At 51.6% G+C, this 21559-nt stretch overlaps 1 protein-coding gene across 7 annotated transcripts in view; it reads right to left on the bottom strand.

The window, feature by feature from the left end:
- The window catches only part of LOC140396152 (contactin-1-like), a 1065645-nt gene that overhangs the window by 851457 nt on the left and 192629 nt on the right, over window positions 1–21559 (bottom strand). The window contains exon 1 of one of the 7 annotated variants that reach the window (XM_072484370.1): window positions 5354–5513. The exons of the other annotated variants lie outside the window; for them this stretch is intronic. The gene's annotated coding sequence lies outside the window, so the exon portion shown is untranslated. Of the gene's footprint in view, window positions 1–5353; window positions 5514–21559 lie in introns of those variants that run through there. 7 annotated transcript variants of the gene reach the window in all.

Raw genomic sequence — 21559 nt, 5'->3', positions numbered from 1 at the left:
GTAGAAGGGGAGCTCACTCGTTTGGAGACTTTGGGTATTATCAGGCCCGTCCGTTTTGCTGACTGGGCAGCACCAATTGTACCTGTAATGAAGCCAGATGCCACAGTTCGCTTGTGTGGCGACTGTAAACTTAATGAATACGGCTTCCCGACTCGACCGATATCCAATGCCTCGCATAGAGGATCTCTACGCAAAGCTTGCAGGCGGACTCTCATTCACAAAATTAGATATGAGTCAATCCTACCTACAGTTGGAGCTGGACCCTTCCTCCCGACCACATGTAACGATTAATACACACCGGGGCCTGTATGAATATACACGTTTGCCCTTTGGAGTATCCTCTGCCTGCGCTATTTTTCAACGCATTATGGAGGGCATTTTGAGAGGTTTACCGCATGTCGCTGTCTACTTAGATGATGTTTTGATCACAGGGACATCGGAGCAGGAACATTTGGAAAATCTGGAGGCTGTCCTTGGAAGCTTTTCGGAGGCTGGAGTCCGTTTACGTCGCACAAAGTGCATTTTTCAGGCGAAGGACGAAGTCTACCTAGGTTATCGGGTGGACCGTGAGGGTTTGCACCCCGTCGCAGAGAAGGTGCGTGCGATTCAACAGGCCCATGCCCCGACTGACACTTCGCATCTTCGTTCTTTTCTCGGCCTCGTAAACTATTACAGGAAGCTCCTCCCCAGTCTGGCAACTACGCTGCACCTTCTGCTAAAGGAAAATTACACCTGGGTTTGGGATCCGCAAGAAACCGCTTTCCGGCGGGTAAAACAATTGTCGTTGTCTGGGTTACTAACCCACTATGATCCTGGAAAGCCTTTGCTCGTCACATGTGATGCATCCCCGTATGGTAATGGGGCCGTCCTGTCCCACAAGATGGAGAACGGAGCCGAGCGGCCGATAGCTTTCGCCTCCCGCACATTGACTGCAGCGGAGAAAAAGTACGCGCAGATCGAGAAGGAGGGCCTGGCAGTGGTCTTTGCGGTGAAATGTTTCCACCAGTACGTGTATGGCCGCCACTTCACTATCGTGACTGATCATAAGCCTCTGCTGGGACCTTTCAGAGAGGATAAGCCAATGCCACCCATTGCTTCCGCACGGATCCAGCGCTGGGCTTTGTTGCTCGCTGAATACGAGTATTCTCTGGAGCACAAACCAGGAACGCAGATAGCGAATGCCGACGCACTGAGCCGATTGCCTTTATCGACCGGCCCCATGTCGACCCCCACGACCGGTGAGGTGGTTGCAACCCTAAATTTTATGGACACCTTGCCTGTCACGGCATCACAGATCCATGAGTGGACCCAGACGGAGCCAGTCCTGTCAAAGGTTCGGCACATAGTCCTGTATGGTGGGCAGCATAGACAGCTCCCAGGCGAGTTGCGGGCATTTTCCTCCAAGCTGTCAGAATTCAGCGTGGAAGACGGCATCCTCTTGTGGGGGACGCGTGTGATTGTCCCGGTAAAAGGCCAAGAGCTGATACTAACAGACCTGCACAATGGGCATCCAGGTGTGACCAAAATGAAAATGTTGGCCCGGAGTTATGTCTGGTGGCCAGGCCTCGACACCGACATTGAGAAGGTGGCCCAAAACTGCTCCATTTCCCAGGAGCATCAGAAGCTTCCGCTGGCCGCGCCCCTACATCACTGGGTATGGCCAGGGCGGCCTTGGGCACGCTTGCATGCGGATTTCGCCAGCCCTTTTCAAGGATCCATGTTCCTTTTATTAATCGACGCCCAGTCTAAATGGCTAGAGGTGCATAAGATGGTAGGCACAACGTCCTGCGCAACAATTGAGAAGATGCGTTTGTCTTTTAGTACGCATGGCCTCCCCGAGGGGCTGGTAACGGATAACGGCACTCCATTCACAAGTGAGGAGTTTGCGAGGTTCATGAAGATGAACGGCATACGCCATATCCGCACTGCCCCATACCACCCGGCTTCAAATGGGTTGACGGAGCACGCAGCGCAGACATTCAAACGAGGCCTGAAGAAGCAGTCTTCCGGGTCAATGGACACGAGACTGGCTCGCTTTCTGTTTTCGTATAGGACCACCCCCCATGCGGTGACTGGGGTAGCTCCCGAATGGGCCAGAGACTTTGCACCTGCCTTAGCATGGTTTTCCCGGACATTGGCGCAAAGGTACGCCGCACACAAGAACGGCAGGGACAGGGTTTTTCTCGGCATCCACTAAGTTTTGGCTGTTTGTGCTCGGTGACCCAGTGTTCGTTCGGAATTTTGCTGGTGGTGCCCAGTGGGTCCCTGGCGTACTCTTTTGCCAAACGGGCCCTATATCTTACCATGTGCAAGTCCAGAGTCATCTCCAGCGCAAACATGTAGACCACGTTCCGTCCAGAAGACTATCCCTTCCAAAGATTCCCCGCCCCCGGAGCTCATTTCTACAGCCACAGAGACCAGAGACAATGGAAAGTAGTCCTCACAATCTTCCTCTGGTGCCTCACTCAAAGCCTGCGCAGGTCGTTACAGAACCTCGTGGAGATAGAGACGCCGAGATGACGGAGGCAGCAGACTCTGACTCCGAGATGGAGACCCAGGGTGCATCAGAGGGCGAGTCCTCGGGCCCACGGGCTGTGGATGTACAACCGTTACGCCGTTCATCACGGAAGCGCCGGTCTCCGTCTCGTTACACGCCGCCCGATCCAGCACCTCGTGCAAATGATGTCCGGCCTGCGGCAAAACGAGTCTGACGCCCTCCTTCGCCAGGGTCTTCGGTGGATTCCTGGGACTTTGGGGGTGGGAGGGATGTTATAACCTGCCTGCTTACCATTGGCTGGGGACTAATGACAATCCCACAATCCTGTGGGAGTATGAGCTTCCCCAATGAGGGGGCAGAGAAATCATTAGCAGACTCCCTGTATAAATAAAGCTGGCCAGTTTGGAACCAGCAGGAAGGAGTGAGTAGCAAGCGAAGTTGCTGTTGTGTATATATATGTTATTGTAAATATGATTCACCTGAGGAAGGAGCAGTGCTCCGAAAGCTAGTGACATCGAAACAAACCTCTTGGACTTTAACCTGGTGTTGTAAGACTTCTTATTGTAAATAAATGTTATTTCTTTGTATCCTTAAAACCTGTGCTGGATTCTTCGTGGCCCTCACAAAATACGTCTTAGTGGATCTAGTTAATATTACTCACCATGGAAACCCAGCTACATTCTTGTGCTGAGCTTGGAACATGCAGATCATTTGTTTCCACATATTAAAACCTACAAGTTATCATCTCAATGGAGATACACCAATGGCTTGTCAAGAGCTCGAAGGAGTGCAGTGCCCTGCAGTGCTGGCGTACAAACTAAACCAAGGATCGTTCAAAGCATGGAAGGACGTTGTTGCAAATACTCTGCCTCTCGTTGGGCTCCAAACATAATCCAAAATACATGTTAATTTAACGTGCAGCCAAGCTGACAATTATAATAATTTATTTGTCAGAGGTTCTCACAATAGAGAAAAACCCCTCTCCAGTCAGCAGTCCCCATTGAATAAGCCAATGAAGCAGTCGGGGTTAGGGCAATGGGCTCATCCATCATGTTACACTTTGTACAGGCTGGCACAGACTCTCCAAACAAGCTGCTGTTTAACTGCCAACAATGGGGGCATCATTGTGCCTTGTTTATTTATAACGCTGCAGAGAGTCCATCTCTGAAGATGCTTTTATAATACAAGAGCCATACTTACAGAATAAAATCTACCTTTGTGCACTGCATCTGATTAGACTTTGCACACTTGTCGTTAAATACTTAGCACGTTGTGACTCCAGGCTCCGTACTGTGTTTGCATGACACACAGAAACAAGGAAAATAGCAGGAGTTGGCCACTCAGCCCCTCTGGATGAAACCTTTTTGGCCCACAATAGAGGAATCATCGTTTTTGCAGCCGATATTGTGGCTTTCGATCAATGAAATCCGTGGATTCTGCTCTACAAACAGATCGACCGCACCGACAGTGAGTCGAGAGCAGCTCGGGGGTCACCCGCTGCAAAGGCAATAAAGGTCATCGCTTTGGTCTAGTTTGTAACAGGCCTCGTTACAGACACAATTAGTTGAAACCCAGGAGCTGAATAATTGGACGTTTAATGTAATCCTGTCTTTCACACTGGCTACCTCATTTTTCTTGGAGATTTTGTATTGGCATTTTTCAATTTTACAGAGTGAAACTTTTGTGTCCGATATTTACAATTTATACTTTATACAGTTTCTTATTTACCTCCATCTTTCTCGGTATATCTTCTCCCCCTCCCCCCTCCCCTCCCTGTCCCTTCCTTGGTACCCCCCCTCTTTACCCTGGGTGTTCTATCGCTGAGCTCCTGTACTTTCCCCCCGCCCCTTTCTGTGTTTTTTGTTGCTGGCCTTGTGGGTTGGAGGGTGGGGGGGAGCTTCCTGCCCCCTCTCCTCCTCCTCCCCCCCTCTCCTCCTCTCCCCCCCCCCCCATGCTTCTCCCTGTGACTCCCCTGGGTTTCCTCTTCATTTACTCCCCCTTCCCCCTTTGTACTCCCTTGTATTGTGTGTTCTTGTCTGCTCTCCCCTGTCTCTCCCTCTTTCCGTCATCGCTATTGGCCTCCAACAGGTCTTGGAACAGGCTGACGAATTGCCCACCTCAGTTGAAGACACCTTATCATAGATCATAAAATTTACAGTGCAGAAGGAGGCCATTTGGTCCATCGAGTCTGCACCTGGCCCTTGGAAAGGGCACCCTACTTAAAGCCATGCCTCCACCCTAACACCGTAACCCAGCAATCCCACCTAACATTTTTGGACACTAAGGGCAATTTATCATGGCCAATCCACCTAACCTGCACGTCTTTGGACTGTGGGAGGAAACCGGAGCACCCGGAGGAAACCGACGCACACACGGGGAGAACGTGCAGACCCCGCACAGACAGTGACCCAAGCCGGGAATCGAAGCTGGGACCCTGGAGCTGTGAAGCAACTTTGCTAACCACTGTGTTACCGTGCTGCCCTAAATACGAAATACCTTAATACGAACAAGAAAAATCTCAAAACCTAAACAGAGTACCTCACGTGACAGATCACTTCAAGTCGTCAAGCCTCCATTCTGATAAATCATTCATTACGTCCAAGTAACTGTTGGTGGCCACACAGAGAAATGCTCATTCTATTCACTTATTGCAGTGGTCAGTTCCCTTGCCTAATCTTCATTGCTGCAAACATTGATTCGTGACTTTGCATCCCAGCAGCTTAAACAATTATGTATCTGACGCAGCTAGCCATCTGTCACACTGGTGACAAATAGTGGCCCAAACCCCCGCTACCGCTGCCAATCCCCGGCCACCCCAGTCCCAAACCCCAGCATATTTCTGAGAGAGATTATTACCTGTAATCCAATGATCTGAAAGTTGAATCCAATGTGCTGAAGATTACAACCGCAGCACATCACGCAGCATCAAGCGTCAGTGTGACTTGCTCATCACAGGCGTCTCCTGTGCAATTAGTCATGTCAGGCTTCGCTCCCGCAGGCAACACAGAGGCTATTGATCACAGTGTTGCTGCCTCCGCACATCACGTCCAGCAGCTCCAATAAATTATTGAGAAGCTGCGACTTGAGGAAGTCTACTTGCATCTTGGCATTTAAAATGCAAACTGCCAACAGACCTTTTCCTGCCTCATTTGATCTTTGCAGCACAGTTCAGCCTCAGGTAATTGCAGACGCGAGACTGGTAATGTTTTTTTTTAAATTACAGCGGAAACAAAAGAGGTGGCTTGAATTCATGTAATCCCATTATCACATCTCAGAAACTTCTTCAAGTGATTTATATGCCTCGAATTACTTTAACTTAATGCCTTATTTTCTATCCATCATCAACATGTGTTCACAGCACAGTCAAATCATCTCAAGGATTGATATAGGTGTTAGGGCCAAAAAAAATAATTGTCAGAAATATAGCTGGCCCTCACTAAAGGGTAATTCTAACCTGCGTCGTTCCGGTTTTAAATTTAACCCCTTTACACTGTTCAGCTTACCAGGTGGTCCCAGTCAGCCACCCACTCACCCTTCCCCTCTTATGTTGTCAGATTCCACGCTTAAAAATGACCAGGCACATTGTTTTCCCCCTCAAAGCAATTTTGCCGTCCCGGTAAAGGGTTTTGCCCGCCTCCAGCTTTGAGCTGGAATTTGGCCACAGGGATCAGGAGGCCACCGTGTGTCGATCCACCCGTAAGGGATGGGGAAAGGCCGCAGGTTCCGCTGACATCTCAATAAGCAGTCTTTAAAAGAGTCATTTTCAAACTCAGGGTCGCGACCCGTGGGCAGATGTCGGGAGGGTCGCGCAGCAATAGCTCGTGGTGTTCCCGATCACGGGAAGAAGTGCCCAACGGCTGAGATCGGCTTTTAAAAATGGCAACTGCGACCTGCTTTCAGAATGGCGGCTATCTCACGCATGCGTGCCCCCTCAGCCGGATGTAGTAGTGTGCAGCCCTGGATCCCAGTGGGGAAGACTGTCTCCTCTGTACGACAGCGGTTGTTCCAGCAGCAGATTATTTTTAAAATTGATTAGTCTTCCCACCAGAAGCGGCAGCAGAGAGCAGGTCACGTGCTGGGTACGCTGACGTCACGTACTCTGGGCGTGGAATTACTGAGGAGAGCTTCCTCCGTCTTGTAGCTGCCTGCAAACAAGCAACAGGACTGCGTGAAGAACTGAAGATGGATCTTTTTGGACTAAGGAAGAGAGGGCCAGAGACACAAACAGGCCAGGATCTCACAACTGCATCTGCTGGAGAGAGTTTCACAGGAGAGTCCACGGCAGGACAAAGCAGTGCTGGTGTGAGCTCCAGGACTTCTGATGAACAATCTGTACAGAAAAGTAAAGTGAATGACAAAGCAAGTGAGACTGTGAGGACCAAGCAGGCTCACCTATCGCATTAAAGGTAAACAAAAATGGTGGGTCGCGAAGGTGGGCTGGCGTGGGTCGCGAAGTTCGGGTGGCGTGGGTCCCAAAGGTAGGCTGATTGGGAAAAATGGGTCCCCAGAAAAAAAGCTTGAAAAACACCGCTTTACAAAAACATCATATAATACAGAAGGCCAATCAGCCCATGGTAGCTGATTTGGCCGCATGAAGGCTCTATACAATTCACAGAATCTTTTCAGTACAGAAGGAAGCCATTTGCCCATCGAGAATGCACTAGCTTTTGTCATGATATTCAAACACACACATCATGATGGACACACTAACAGGCAAATCAGAGTACACAACACCACAACCAATCACAGACAAGAACACCAACCACATAAAAAGCACGAGCACGACACCTGGTGGTCAGTAGGTCTGGGGAGAAGGGAACAAGAAAGAGCTGTTGAAACACCACAAGCAGGGAGCCCCCCACGTGCAGAGTGCAAAGACCAAACTGTAAATAGTGAGTTTAAATAAAGAAGCGTTGTACCATATGCAACTGTGTTGGCTCATCTGTGTGTCAGAACACCCAACACCACATGGTACAGGAGTGGATCGATACCTGCCTACTAACCTGCCATTCTGGACATGGACCACACCGGCAAACCGCAGCCGATGCAAGTCACGGGGAACCTAGGCACCAACTGGAAGCTCTACAGGCAGCGATTTGACCTGTACATACGTGCCACTGAAAAACAGAATGTCTCGGATGATTCGAAGATTGCAATGCTCCTCTTCTACGCAGGCCCGCACCCAACCGATGTCTTTAACTCACTGGTGTTCGAAGAAGGCGAAAACCAGGCCAAATATGACACGGTCATCCTCAAACTGGACCAGCACTTTCAAGTTGAAGTAAACGAAAGTTTTGAAAGATACATCTTTCAGCAACGCCTGCAAGGTAAGGAGGAGCTTTTTCAACCCTTTTTGACGCACCTCCGGATTCTAGCGCAGTCCTGCGGTTACGGCACCACTACAGAGTCCATGATCAGGGACCAGATTGTTTTTGGCGTTGCCTCTAGTGGCCTACGCCAGCAGCTTCTTAAAATGAAAAGCCTCACCTTAGCGTCTGCTGTGGAAGCCTGTGTCCTCCATGAAAATGCTACCTGCCGTTTTGCCCGATTTCAGGCGTCCGAGTTGGCACGGAGGGGGTCCCCAGCCGTCGAATCGGCAAGCCAGGCCGCCCACGACGTCGAACGCATCCAGGCCGTCGATTTCTTCCCGCCCCACGGCCCGGACGACAGCGGCCGCTTCCCGCGCTTTTCGCGGTCTCCCGCGCAGGTGCGCGCCAAAAATAACGGCCACAACGAGGGACGCACTGCGCAGGCGCGCCCACCGCAAGATCGCACTGCGCATGCGCAGTGGCGCAACGAACGCCGTGACGTCATGACGTGCAGCAATTGTGGAGGTCTACACTTAAAAGGGCAATGTCCTGCAAAAAACCGACAGTGCAACAGATGTGCCATGATGGGCCACTACGCAGCCCGCTGTCGTGCGGCTCAACCCATGGATCCGGCGCATCCTCGACAACCTCGCACACGAGTCAGGACCGTCCAGCCCACGCATCAAGACTTCCAGTTAAGTGATGCAGATGACCAGGATGCCTTCCGAGTTGCCGTCATTGATGTCAACAAGGTCAATGCCATCAATCCAGCCGATGAGTGGTGTGCCACCCTGACGGTCAACCCGAATTCGTCGCAAACCCATTAGAATGGACTTATAATACAGTTCATATGTTTAATAAGTTGCACAATTTTACATGATAACCTGTTGTTGCTTATCGTTCCAGATGTCGTCTGACTGGACAACTGTTCAAGTATTTTTTTCTTCTTCTCTCGTTCGTATTTCTGTTATGTTATGGTACAACTGGATTCATGTGACGCACTCGACATCGCCCCATGTACATAGTTCCGTCATAGACACATGCTGCACACGGCACGCACACACTCTTAGATGCACTCACGTCACGATCATATTTAATACCACGTAGGCACATATCTTTGTAAAAAGGGGGGATGTCATGATATTCAAACACACACATCATGATGGACACACTAACAGGCAAATCAGAGTACACAACACCACAACCAATCACAGACAAGAACACCAACCACATAAAAAGCACGAGCACGACACCTGGTGGTCAGTAGGTCTGGGGAGAAGGGAACAAGAAAGAGCTGTTGAAACACCACAAGCAGGGAGCCCCCCACGTGCAGAGTGCAAAGACCAAACTGTAAATAGTGAGTTTAAATAAAGAAGCGTTGTACCATATGCAACTGTGTTGGCTCATCTGTGTGTCAGAACACCCAACACCACAGCTTTCAAATGTCATTCTACCTAGCCACACTCCTCTGCCTTATCCCAGTAACCCTGCATATTCTTCTTGAGAGAGTGAAATGTGTGAATGGCAGAAGAAACTAGGCCCAAAGATCCATCCGTTATATCAGGCCAGATACATCTGTTTGTTTTTTGTGATGTAGATAGAGGATTAGGTATTAAATCAGGACACCAGGAATGACCTGCCTACTCTTCTTCAAAGTAGAGCCATGATGAGGAACCTGGTTCGATCCAGGCCCCGGTTCATTGTCTGTGTGGAGTTTGCACATTCTCCCTGTGTCTGAGTGAGTTTCACCCCCACAACCCAGAAGGATGTGCTGGGTAGGTGAATTGGCCACGCTAAATTGCCCCTTAATTGGAAAAAAAGAATTGGATACTTAAAAACGATCTTTCATCAAAACGGTAACATACAACTTAACCCCATTAAAAACTACACCCCCTAACAGCTGACGGTGTCCTAAGTATTAAAAAAAAGGAGATAAATGGTTGCCATCTCAGGTAGAACCTCACACCTACACCATGATGGTATACTTAATTTTTTCCAAGTGCAGACATGGCATCAAATCGCCTAACCAGGCAGATGCACTGGGTGGTGTGGGAGACTTCCAACCAAGCAATATTCGCCTCCTGACCACCAGTGAGTCAAAAGTGAAAGCATCCGCCGCTTCACAGGTCGGCGCAACATCAAGGGCCGAAGAGCCTGTACTGTGCTGTAATGTTCTATGTTCTATGAGGTCTTTCACATCCACTCAGAGGGTGAAGACGGCACATCCACAGGTGTGGCCCTCCCTCGGTACTGCATGTAGTGATCTCTATATCACTATACGTGATCAATGCATGTAAAACTAGTACAGTCAATTCAACACTAGATGTCTCACTATCAGGTGATATAAGAAGAACTTTCCCGCTCTTTCTGAGAGAGTGTGCTTCAGGAGAGGGAACAGACAAGACAGAATAGCTAGAGAGAGAAGTTATAAGTTATTTCATTATTACATTGTATAGTTAGTTAGTTATCTTTACTGTATTTTATTTCTTTTACTGGTTAAGTATTAAGTAAAAAGGACTCAAGTATTATTTATATTACACAATAAATTAGTTCATTTACAAGAAGACTATTGTTCATTTCATCAACTCGGCTGGTTCAAAAGAGTAACATATGTATTATGTCAGGAAATATAACAAAGTGTAAATCAACATTTACACTTACATTTTTCATACAAAGGGTAATGGAAATTTGGAAAACTATATTACACAAGGTAATATAACACTGCACACGATTGTCAAGCTTTGACTCAAGTCCTGAGGTGGGATTGGAACCCAGAACCTTGTGAATCAAAACCAAAGTGTTCCCAACTGAGCAGAGGCGAATTTGGGTAATGGGGTCCTGAACATAGAACATACAGTGCAGAAGGAGGCCATTCGGCCCATCGAGTCTGCACCGACCCACTTAAGCCCTCACTTCCACCCTATCCCCATAACCCAATAATCCCTCCAAACCTTTTTTTGGACACTAAGGGCAATTTATCATGGCCAATCCACCTAACCTGCACAACTTTGGACTGTGGGGGGAAACCGGAGCACCCGGAGGAAACCCATGCAGACACGGGGAGAGCATGCAGACTCCACACAGACAGTGACCCAGCGGGGAATTGAACCTGGGACCCTGGTACTGTGAAGCCACAGTGCTATCCACTTGTGCTACCGTGCTGTCCTTTTTTTTCAAGCAGTTAAGCAGAATAAAATAGAAAGTGAAGCAATCCACTCCAAGATTCATGAGGTTTAACCCCCCCGCCAATCACCAACAAGGAAATAGTTCTGAAGAGTCATAACTTCATAAGATATGGGAGCAGAATTAGGCCAATTGGCCCATCGAGTCTGCTCCGCCATTCTATCATGGCTGATATGTTCCTCATCTGCTACCTACAATGTAACTGAGCTCAGCTTCAATATTACCCCCTCCCCCTCCCGACCCACCCCCGCGGGAACCCCTCCTCCCCAGGGTCAGATCACCAGAGCCAAGAAAGTACACAAATGAGTGGATGCAATGGGGTGGTCGCATTTGCAACTGTGTGAGCCGTTTAGAAATGGCCAGATTAGCCTCCCACGCGCTTCCTCACTGCACACACTGAAACAACGCCAGCCTCTCCGCATGGGTTATTTTTAATTATTCATCTCACAGACTGCGTCACATATCCTGGCACGTGTTCGAGTGTCGAGTGCACAAAATTAAGCTGAAAGGATTTTCTGACTGGCTTCATTCCTCACTACTCGGTTGTAAGGCATGGTTATGTTTCATTTCCTCAACATGTACGATCAGGCCATCCACACGTATGATAAATTCTGCATATACTAATCTGGCGGTATAAACACATCTCCAATTTTTATCACGTTCTGGATTTTACTGCTGGAGGAAACCTTCACGGAACAGTCTCCCAATATTGATTTTTTAATTTAAAGTACTCAATTCATTTTTTTTCCCCAATTAAGGGGCAATTTAGCACGGCCAATCCACCCATCCTGCACATGTTTGGGTTGTGGGGGTGAGTCCCACGTCATCACGGGGAGAATGCGCAAACCTCACTCGCTCAGTGATCCCGGGCCAGGATCGAACCCGGATCCCCGGCGTCGTAAGGCAGCGGTGCTAACCACTGCACCACCGTGCCGCTCCATCTCCCAATCGAACATCATTTCAGCGACCACTGCTTCTCTCATCATCGTGGTGTCAGGTAAATCAGGTGATGATTGCCTTTCAGAAATGTTTAATTTTTGGGGGTTTCCTTTTTTTTTACCCACAGGTTAAGTCCCACCATTTAAATGCCTACACGGTCATTATATTTGTACTGACCAGGGTCGGGATTCTCCCATGCCGTGCCGTTTGGAAGAATCGCCGATCGCACCGGATTTCCGCGCGACACCAGTCCGACGCCGTTCCGCCTTCCTCCCAACTGTCGAGAACGGCGTCATCGAGGTCGGCACCGCGCCGCCTGGCGAATCGCCCGAGGTGCTAAGTTTGCCGATTCTCCGGGCCCCCCGCTATTCAGCGGCCCGGATGGACCGAAGTCCCGACGGCATGACCCCAGGGCACGCCATCGCGGTTCACACCTGCAAAATAAATTTGTCAGCCAGTCGTGCTGGCTTACGATGCGGGGTGAGGAGGTGAACGGCCGGTGTTTTCGGAGGCAGCATGTTGTGGCGGCGTCCATGGCCGGTACTGGCGGGGACGGGAGGGGTTATGGGGAAGGGTGCCGCCATGCTCGGGGCGGGTGGGAGGGGACGAGGAGGGGAGGGAACGGTGCAGCCATATTCGGGGGAGGGGGTGGGAAAGGGTGCAGCCATGTTCGGGGGGGTGGGGGAAGAACGGGGGGAAGGGTGCAGCCATGTTCAGGGGTGGAAGGAGGGGGGGGAAGGGTGCAGCCATGTTCGGGGGGGGGGGGAAGAACGGGGGGAAGGGTGCAGCCATGTTCAGGGGTGGAAGGAGGGGGGGAAGGGTGCAGCCATGTTCAGGGGGGAGGGGGCGGGGCAGGGGGCACACCTGGCACCACGTGGAACGGGGGCAGGACATGTTAACCTTGTGGCTGTCAAGGTGACGGTTGCCCTCAACTTCTACGCGACAGGGTCGTTCCAGGCACCGAGTGGGGACCTGCCCGGTGTCTCCCAGTCATCGGTGCACCGGTGCATCCGAGCAGTCACTGACACCCTGTATGCCATCGCCGACCGGTACACCCAGTTCCCAGAAGACCGCGCCCACCAGGATGCGACTCCGTGGCCAGGATACTAATCGGTGATTGATGGGGTGTACGTCGCCATGCGTCCACCATCGGAGCACAGGGACGTGTTCATGAACAGAAAGGGGACCTACTCCATAACATTCAGGTGGTCTGTGTTCACCGCATGAAGATCATGCACGTGTGCGCCCAGTACCCCGGCAGTGTGCATGATGCCTTTATACTGGCGCAATCTTTCATCCCCACCATGTTTGAGGGAAACCCCCACCCCCGGCTGAGGGGCTGGTTGGTGGGCGACAGGGGTTACCCGTTGCAGTCGTGGCTGTTGACGCCTATACGGAGGCCACAGACCAACGCGGAGACCCGCTACAATGAGGCCCATGCAGCAACCAGGGATGTTGTTGAGAGGTGCTTTGGCCTCTTGAAGATGCGTTTCAGGTGGCTGGACCGCTCTGGAGGGGCCCTCCAATACCATTCAGAGTGGGTCGGCCGCATCGTTGTTGTCTGCTGCGTCCTGCACAACATGGCCCAGCAGAGGGGTGATGTCCTGGAGGAGGAGGCACAGGGCAACTCATCTGTACATGAGGAGGAGGAGGATGGCGAGGGGGGTGCACAGATGCGACATGGGGGTTGGGTATGGCCGGGAGACTGCACGATGCCACCGGCTTGGCGAGCGAGCACGTGAAGTGTTGATCGCCGCAGGTTATCAACTAGGTGGGAGGGCATCGCTGCGCACGACCACTTGCACCACCGTTCCGCCCAGACACACCCCCCCCCCCCCCCTCCCGCAGCATCCGAGAACTCTAGCTCCCACACCACCACATTCACAGCACCTTACACCTGCGGCACAACGGGATGGTCTCACACAATTGCTTGTGTAAGCTGGTGTGATCAGTGCCATGTTGAATGATGACAACCCGCTCTGCGATGAGCTGTGAGCTCCGGATCGTTAGACTCATGGCCACAGCTACACACTCCACCTGGGTGGTCCCTGTATGCGTCACGGACACTCCATCACATGGTCCTGTAGGGTCGCTGGCGACGGTGTTCCGAGGACGACTGGGGTTGGGGGGGGGGGCGGGGAACACACACCCGGCCTCACCGTTCTACCGACCTTCGACCCCAGAGCCACTCGGTCCCCTTCACGACCCCTCAGGCACTGGACACAGCTCAGAGGCATCTAGCTTTGGTGTAACGGTGACTTTAATCGTGACATTCACATACAAGTGCCCTAGCCCCTATAACTAAGCTGTGCCCTGCACCCATGCCAACTTACTATGTGTTGAACTTCTTCACCTTATGGGCCCTACCACTACTTGGTGTTTCCCCAGATGGTACAGCAGGAGTGGAGGCGGACTGCTGACTCCTGCCCTGTGACGTGGCTCCCCGTCGGCGCGCGTTTCCTGGGGCGGCCCAGCTTGGATGGGCCAAGCTGCTCGGCGGGCGTGCTGGATGGCATGGTGCCACCCTGTTCTGCCCGCTGCCCACCAGATGCGCCAGGGACGGAACGGGGGGAGTCCGAGTGTGCTGAGACCTCCCTTGGAGGAGTCACCGGGATGGACCCTGGAACCTCCTCCTCCCTCGGAGAGCCCGGTGGCCCCTGGGCCTTACTATGGGACGGTGATGCGAGCGGGGACAAGCACCGTGGCACCACCGACACCCCTAGCACTGCCAGTCCTGGAGGCCCGCTGTGGCATCGACCAGGGTCTGAACGTTCGCAGCGATGGAGGTCAGGGAGTGCGCCATCCCTGTCAGGGACTGTGCAACCTCCCGCTGGGCTTGTGCGACGCCATCCAGCATGTGCACAAGGCCGCCGATGCTCTCAGCGATGGCCTGCTGAGACTGGGCCATGGCCTGCTGAGACTGGGCCATGGTCTGCTGAGACTCGGCCAGACCCCGGAGCGCAGCGGCAATATCCAGCTGGCTCGGGGACATGGCTGCCTGTGAGAGGGCAGCCCTGTCCTGGGCCACGGATGACGCGTGCACATGAAGCCCCACGCCTTGCAGAACCTGACCCATGGCTGAAACTGTTGCCCCCATTGCCTCCACTGCGGACGCCACCCGTGCGGTGTCGGCCTGGGTGGCAGCCATGACTGGCACCACTCCCTGCTCCTGGACGCGGATGGACTCCTCCAAATGCGTCTGCAGCTGCTGGAAGCCGGCCGTCATCCCGTTGTCCACTCCCTGGGTTTCCAAACACATTGGGTCTGTGGGTGGGTCGGGTAAATCCAGGAACCGTCTGGGCAGCAGCTGGGTGCTGGGCCTGGCCTGCCCTCCGACCATCCAGCCCCTCGGCTGCTCCTACCTCCACCTGCTGTACCGGTTTGGCTGTGTGGTGCGCACCAGTCAGTGTCCCAGAAGCCTCATCACTAATGTGCCCAACCGAGCTGAGTGTATCTGCGATGATGGAGGGTGTGGGTGACAGCAGTGATGCAAGGTCCATGTCCTCATCGGACCCCAGGTCTGGGGTCTCCTGGGTCGAGCCTTGGACGTTGTCTCCGGCCCAGGTGAGGGGCCGTGTCCGTCCTGTCTAACATCTGTTTGGTCGTCCTCTATGCGTCACTGTCCAGAGTCCCCGTCCTCTGTCCTAGCTCTCCGTCCTCTCTTTGTCCGTTTCATGGCCGTCAGTGTCCTGACTGTCCGTCCTCTGTTGGTCAGTGTCGTTTGTGTTGGTCTTCTGTGCGTCCGTTTCCTGTGCCCCGGCTTCGGACAAGGGCCCTCCTGTCCGTCTTCCTTCCCCTCCCTGGCGTGCGTCCCTGTGGGCAGGTGGACCTGGACTGCGGTGGCTTGTCTGAGTCGTTCCGGGACGATCGTCGGCTGGCCTTGGAATACACAATAAAGCATGTATCGTTAGACACGTGGAGCCGGGTGTGAGGGGGTAGAGTGTGGGGGGGACGGGGGGGGGGGGGTTAGGGGGTGGAGGAGGCAGTGTGAGGGGGGAGGTGAGGGGCTGAGGGAGTGTAGCCAGGGAAAGGAGTCTCACTTGGTGCTGCGCCTCCGATCTGGCATGGCGCTACCTCCTGGGTGGCGGATCACCCAGCGAGGTCCAGAGCCCTCTGCTCATGGACAGTGAGGGGGTGCAGAACAGGTGATCCCCCTCCGGTTCTTGCACGCTCACAATGGTTGTGGGCTGTCTTATCCTGCGGGGGGGGGGGGAGAAGCATCAGAGTTACATTATGGCGGGGGGGGGGGGGGGGGGGGGAACGACACTGGGCACTATGCCACGGCGGCTCGCAAGGGGGGCGTGGTGTCCATGTGGGCCGGGTGGAACGTGGTGCACCCCCCCTCCGACATGGGCAGGGGAGGTTGCGGCACATGGTGGAGGGGGGAGGAGGGGTGGGGGGTGGCCCGGGGGAACTCTCGGCACTGAGAGAGCGGCACTGCTCTCCAGAACGTGGGGTGTACCCCACAGCGCTAACGGCGATGCCCACATCACGCCAGTTGCGCCTGACTGTGCTGGCCAGGTGCCGGTGGCCACGTCTTGGGCACAGGATCACCCTGCCCTCTTCCACTGCGTCCAGCAGTGTCTCCAGGTCATTGTCCCGAAACCTGGGGGCGGCACAGTGGGGCACGGCCATCTCTCCTGTGTCGGGGCCTGTGCGCGGACCGCGCACATAAAATGACGCAGCGCCGCGTCATCCGGGCGTCGTGCGATGATGACGCCACTCTGGCACCACGCCCACCGCGTTTCTTACGGCCCCGCTGCTGGCCCCTTTTCGGGGCCTGAATCGATGCTGCCAGCGGCCCGTTCGCGCCGTCGTGAAACGCAACGGCATTCACGACGGCGCGGACACTCTGACTCGCCATCGGAGAATCCTGCCCCAGACCTTCTGCCAGAAGGGAGGCCTGGTGGTTAGCACTGCTGCCTCATAGCACTCAGGACCCGGATTCGATTCCAACCTTGGGTGACTGTCTGAGCAGGGTCTGCACATTCTCCCATGTCTGCATGGGTTTCCTCCGGCTGCTCTGGTTTCCTCCCGCAATTCAAAGATGTGCAGATTAGGTGGACTGACCAGGATCAATGCGCAGTTACGGGGATAGGGTGGGCGACTGGGCCTAGGGAGAGTGCTCTTTTGGAGGGTCAGTGCAGACTAATGGGCCGAATGGCCTCCTTCTGCACTGTAGGGATTCTATGAAAATGTAACCATCAAATTTATTATTGATTTTATTGCCCAGAAAGGATTGAGGGTATCCTTGTCCAATTCAATTCTGCTAGAACAATCAAACAGCCACATTAGCACCAAAGCAGTAGTAACAATCCTGGTTTGTTCCGGGGGACTTTTGGGATTAAGTTCAAAATAAAGGGTTTTCTCTGGAACTTGGACGGTTCCTGTTAAAGCCATTGATAACACTCGATTCAGTCTTACCGCCTCATTCGAATAGCATAACCCCTCACAGCTTGTTTGTAGGAAGCCTGCTGATGTTACCTACGAGAAAATCCCGAAGGATAACTTGAAGTACTGGTGCCTTTGTCGTTGGAAAACTGTGAGGAACTATGCACAACCCGGTGAGGAACCAGTCTCGTTGTATAAAAAACTAGTAAAGAATATTTATTGAGGTACAAGATAAGAAAAAAAACACACGTCAGAAGACTAATATACACTATGACACTTGAAGGAATCGGCAATGGGTTTACTGCAAGGGGCGGTAACAAATCACCTTTTGGCAAGTCCAACTCACCTACTCCTTCCGTGTGGCTAACTCCTTCACGGGCTTTGGAAGAATTACTTGCTAATTGTTCAAGTTCAATTGCTGACGAGTCGACTTGGGAACAACTGTCTATTATCACACCAAAGTCAGACCCAGGGTCAAAGTCAAGACTGTTGTCTGGCTCTTCCTCCTTACCATCACTCTTGCAACATCCGACCTTTTGAATGCTACGGGCAATTTATCATGGCCAATCCACCTAACCTGCACATCTCTGGACTGTGGGAGGAAACCAGAGCACCCGGAGGAAACCCATGTAGGCCGTGCAAACCACACACAGATAGCCACCCAAAGCTGGAATTGAACCCGGGTCCCTGGCGCTGTCAGGCAGCAGCGCTAACCACTGTGCCACGTGCCGAGTCCTCTCGTTTCTGCGGCATCCTGCCCTGTGTTTTTTGGTTTCTCAGTATCAGAACTCAAGGTAGCAATGTGTCACCCCTTAAAAACGCAAGTTTCCCGGGTGACGATCGAAGCAACGATTCCACTGAGCGCTTTGGAAGAGTTTATGGGTCTCAGAATCGAGAATGTCATGTGATTGAAGTCCTTTGTTGATTTTCTTATCCTTGCGATACAGTGTCGTCACATGGAATTCAATCATAGAAGATGGGGAACTCATTCAGTTTGGGAGCCCCCCTGTTGTTTGGGGATCCCTGTGCCGTGACACCGTGTGTTTCATTATAAATCCTCCTCTACAACCGGGCCCGAGTTGAGACACAAATTTGCAATGATGTACGCCAGCTCTAAATTCTGCAGCATCAGCTTCATTATATCTTTTTCTTATTAATGGAAAGCTGACTGTAAGAAATTACATTTTCTCCAGCTTCTTATAATTAAACCTGACAACATAACTCTCACCGACACTTTTGACTGAATTTCCTTAAAGAGAACCTGTTAAATATTCTATTGTGCTCCCTGTGTTAGAATCACCAGTCATTCCGAATCAAAAGCTGCTCCATGCAGTGTAATATTGTATTCCATTTTACTGAGTGTGTGTCAATATTGCAGCTCTTTTAGAACAGAGCTGAAGCCAAGAGCTTCTCTCCCCACCATTAAAACTGAGTGTTGAGAAGGCTTGGCCCACAGGGTAGCACTTGTCATCTTGGAATCAGTTTAAAAGGGGAGATCCCTTTTAAATCATATTTGAAACGACTGTCAAGCACCAATCCTCGCTGTCCAAGACTCCTTCCGAAGTATTACTATTCCTCGCTGAGGTTTGACTGCAAGTGGTTTGTGAAGCAATGCTCAAGTCACAGCATGAGCTTACCTCAAACGTGTTTGTGATCAAAATCTTGAAGTGGTTGCTGACAGTGTCCATGGTTAAATTATTTCAAAGGTAAGTTATGGAATAAAATACATGCCAAGGCATCTAATACAGCAAATCTGCGGTTTCCATCATTTCGAAGGACAATGGCAGCAGGGGCTTGTGAACGTAGTGACCCTCAGGTCACGCACCATCCAACTCAGTCCCAGATCAGCATTTGTTCACTGCTGCGGCATCTATAGCCTGGAACCCACCACCTGAAAATATCACAAGGGCACCCTCACCACATGGATTGCAGCGGTCAATGGTTAAGGACTACCACCACCTTGATGAGAGCAACTTAGGATGGACAATTATTACTCTCCCATGATCCAACTTCACTGCACATCTTGTGTAACCAAATCATCCCAAAAGCCTATGCTTCTGTCACCATTCTATATAAATACTCCAATCTTCTTAATATCTTTCCTACCTTAACTTGTCCAAAATGTGTCCCACTCTCCAATAATCCTCCTCAATGCTAGCCTACGTTACCTCTCTGACCTCTCCTCCTAATCCGCCTGAACATACCCAATTGATAAATCCTGGTCCTGGTCTTCAATTCGCTCTACAGCCCCCCCCAAACTGATCTTCCACCCCTCAGTCTCCTTCAGTCCATTCTCTCCAGCCCATTGTACATCATTCCCTCAACAAAGCCTTTAATACTTCAGGCCAACTCTACATCTGTACTTCTCCATAGAATCCCTGTGGTGCTGAACGAGGCCATTTGGCCCATCTAGTCTGCACCGAACCTCCTGAAGAGCACTCTACCGTTGCCGACTGCCCACCCTATCCCCGTAAACCCGTCTATTGATCATGGCCAATCCACCTGACCTGCACATATGTGGACTGTGGGAGGAAACCAGAGCACCCGGAGGAAACCCAAGCAGACACAGGGCGAATATGCAAACTCCACACAGACAACCACCCAAGGCTGGAATCGAACCCGAGTCCCTGGAGCGGCGAGGCAGCAGTGCTAACCACTGTGGCACCGCTTTGACCTATTACTCTTCATTACCTTCTCAAAACCCATTTTCACATCTGAGCCTTCGTAACCTCTTCTCTTTCGAGATGCTTATTTCTCTCATTTCTCTAGAAGGCCAATATTACACATTAAAACTATGACAGAAAGGCGATCTGTTGTGGTTTAGTGTCTGTTGCTCTCCAAAACCCAGTGTTGGTGTCAAAAATGAAGAATTTACTGCGTATTGGCTTCTTGAAAGGTCACCCGTTGAAATCAAGAGCATCGTTCAGCGTGGTGTCGACATGTGATGCTGCACTGACGATGGCTCAGGTGACACTTGCTCCATCTGGGTGCCAACTGTGCAGTTTATCACCATGCCCTGGGTTTAACTATGGTTGTCCTGACACCCAGTTTGGGGGCGAAAAGCGGTTCTGAGCCTCCTGTTGCCGGCTATGAGGCCCACTCAGCAATTTTACCACAGGCTACCTCGCCAATCGGCTGGCCAGCAGCTCTGAAGCTTCAGTCGCAAGATCGGGTGAGGTGGTCGCTGCTGAGGTATTCTGGAGACCTTGGGAGATGGGCAAGGAGTGTTTGAAAAAGATCAAAGGAAATTCAAGGGCTACTGCTCCTGTTGGGAATATGAGTGCAGACATCCCGGTCTGCGGACCCTTCCTTGAGCCATCAGGTCTCCCACCCGAATCGTACATCCTGGACTGATTGGGTAGGTCATCTCCATTTCGCTGGCAGCTTCACCAAGCTATGTAAAATGGCCTCCAGGTGGGCCATTAATTATGCTAATTGGCTGCCCGCAACCTTGGAGCAGGAAACCTGTCGCATCCAGAAAAATGTGCCAATAGCAGGATCCTTTGTGGAGCTAATCCAACACGGTTCCCCACAATTTTATTACCTCCCTCCTCACCCCTCCTCCTGGGGGCCAGTGAAATCCTGGCCAATATTTCAACATTCATCTTGAATGACAACAGGGCAGAGTTTCCTGTGAGACAGAACCAAGCACCATGATTTAAGTTGTGCACAGGAGCCTTGAACTGACCAATCGAGCTGAAAATAAAAATGATGTCCCTTCTCAGTTTCCCTATCTTTCTGAAAATTGGCCGTTGAACTACAGAAGCCATGAGCCTCGTGAAGCCTGCATTCAATAATAGAAATAACTGGGCAGACGATCAGGAATGGGAACACTGGCCTGATGTTCTGTCTCTCTGGCCTAAAATCAGTAAATCCCAAATGATTGAGGTCAGCTCGTGCAGCAAAGGGCACAAATCAAACCTCAAGCCCCCTGGTACGTTTGAATACAGTGACATGCTTCAGCGGCTGAGCTCTGGGAGGGAGCAACAACATCTGTCAGTTTTGATGGCAAGTTACTGAACCATATTTTCCATCCCTCCATGCTCCATTTCTTTCACTGGCATCAACCGTTCAGCATCATCACACCCACTGAGTTCCCCTGCCTACTAAACTTCAGACAACAATCTGTACGTGCTACAATGAGGAAAAACGGAGAATTGTCTTTTAAAAAAATAAATTTAGAGTACCCAAAATTCATTTTTTTCCACTAAGCGGCAATTTAGCGTGGCCAGTCCACCTA

Source organism: Scyliorhinus torazame, chromosome 19, assembly GCF_047496885.1.
Source record: "Scyliorhinus torazame isolate Kashiwa2021f chromosome 19, sScyTor2.1, whole genome shotgun sequence".
NCBI classification, from domain to species: domain Eukaryota; kingdom Metazoa; phylum Chordata; class Chondrichthyes; order Carcharhiniformes; family Scyliorhinidae; genus Scyliorhinus; species Scyliorhinus torazame.
Note: the sequence above shows the minus strand (reverse complement) of the source record. Positions and strands in the feature narration are given on the sequence as shown.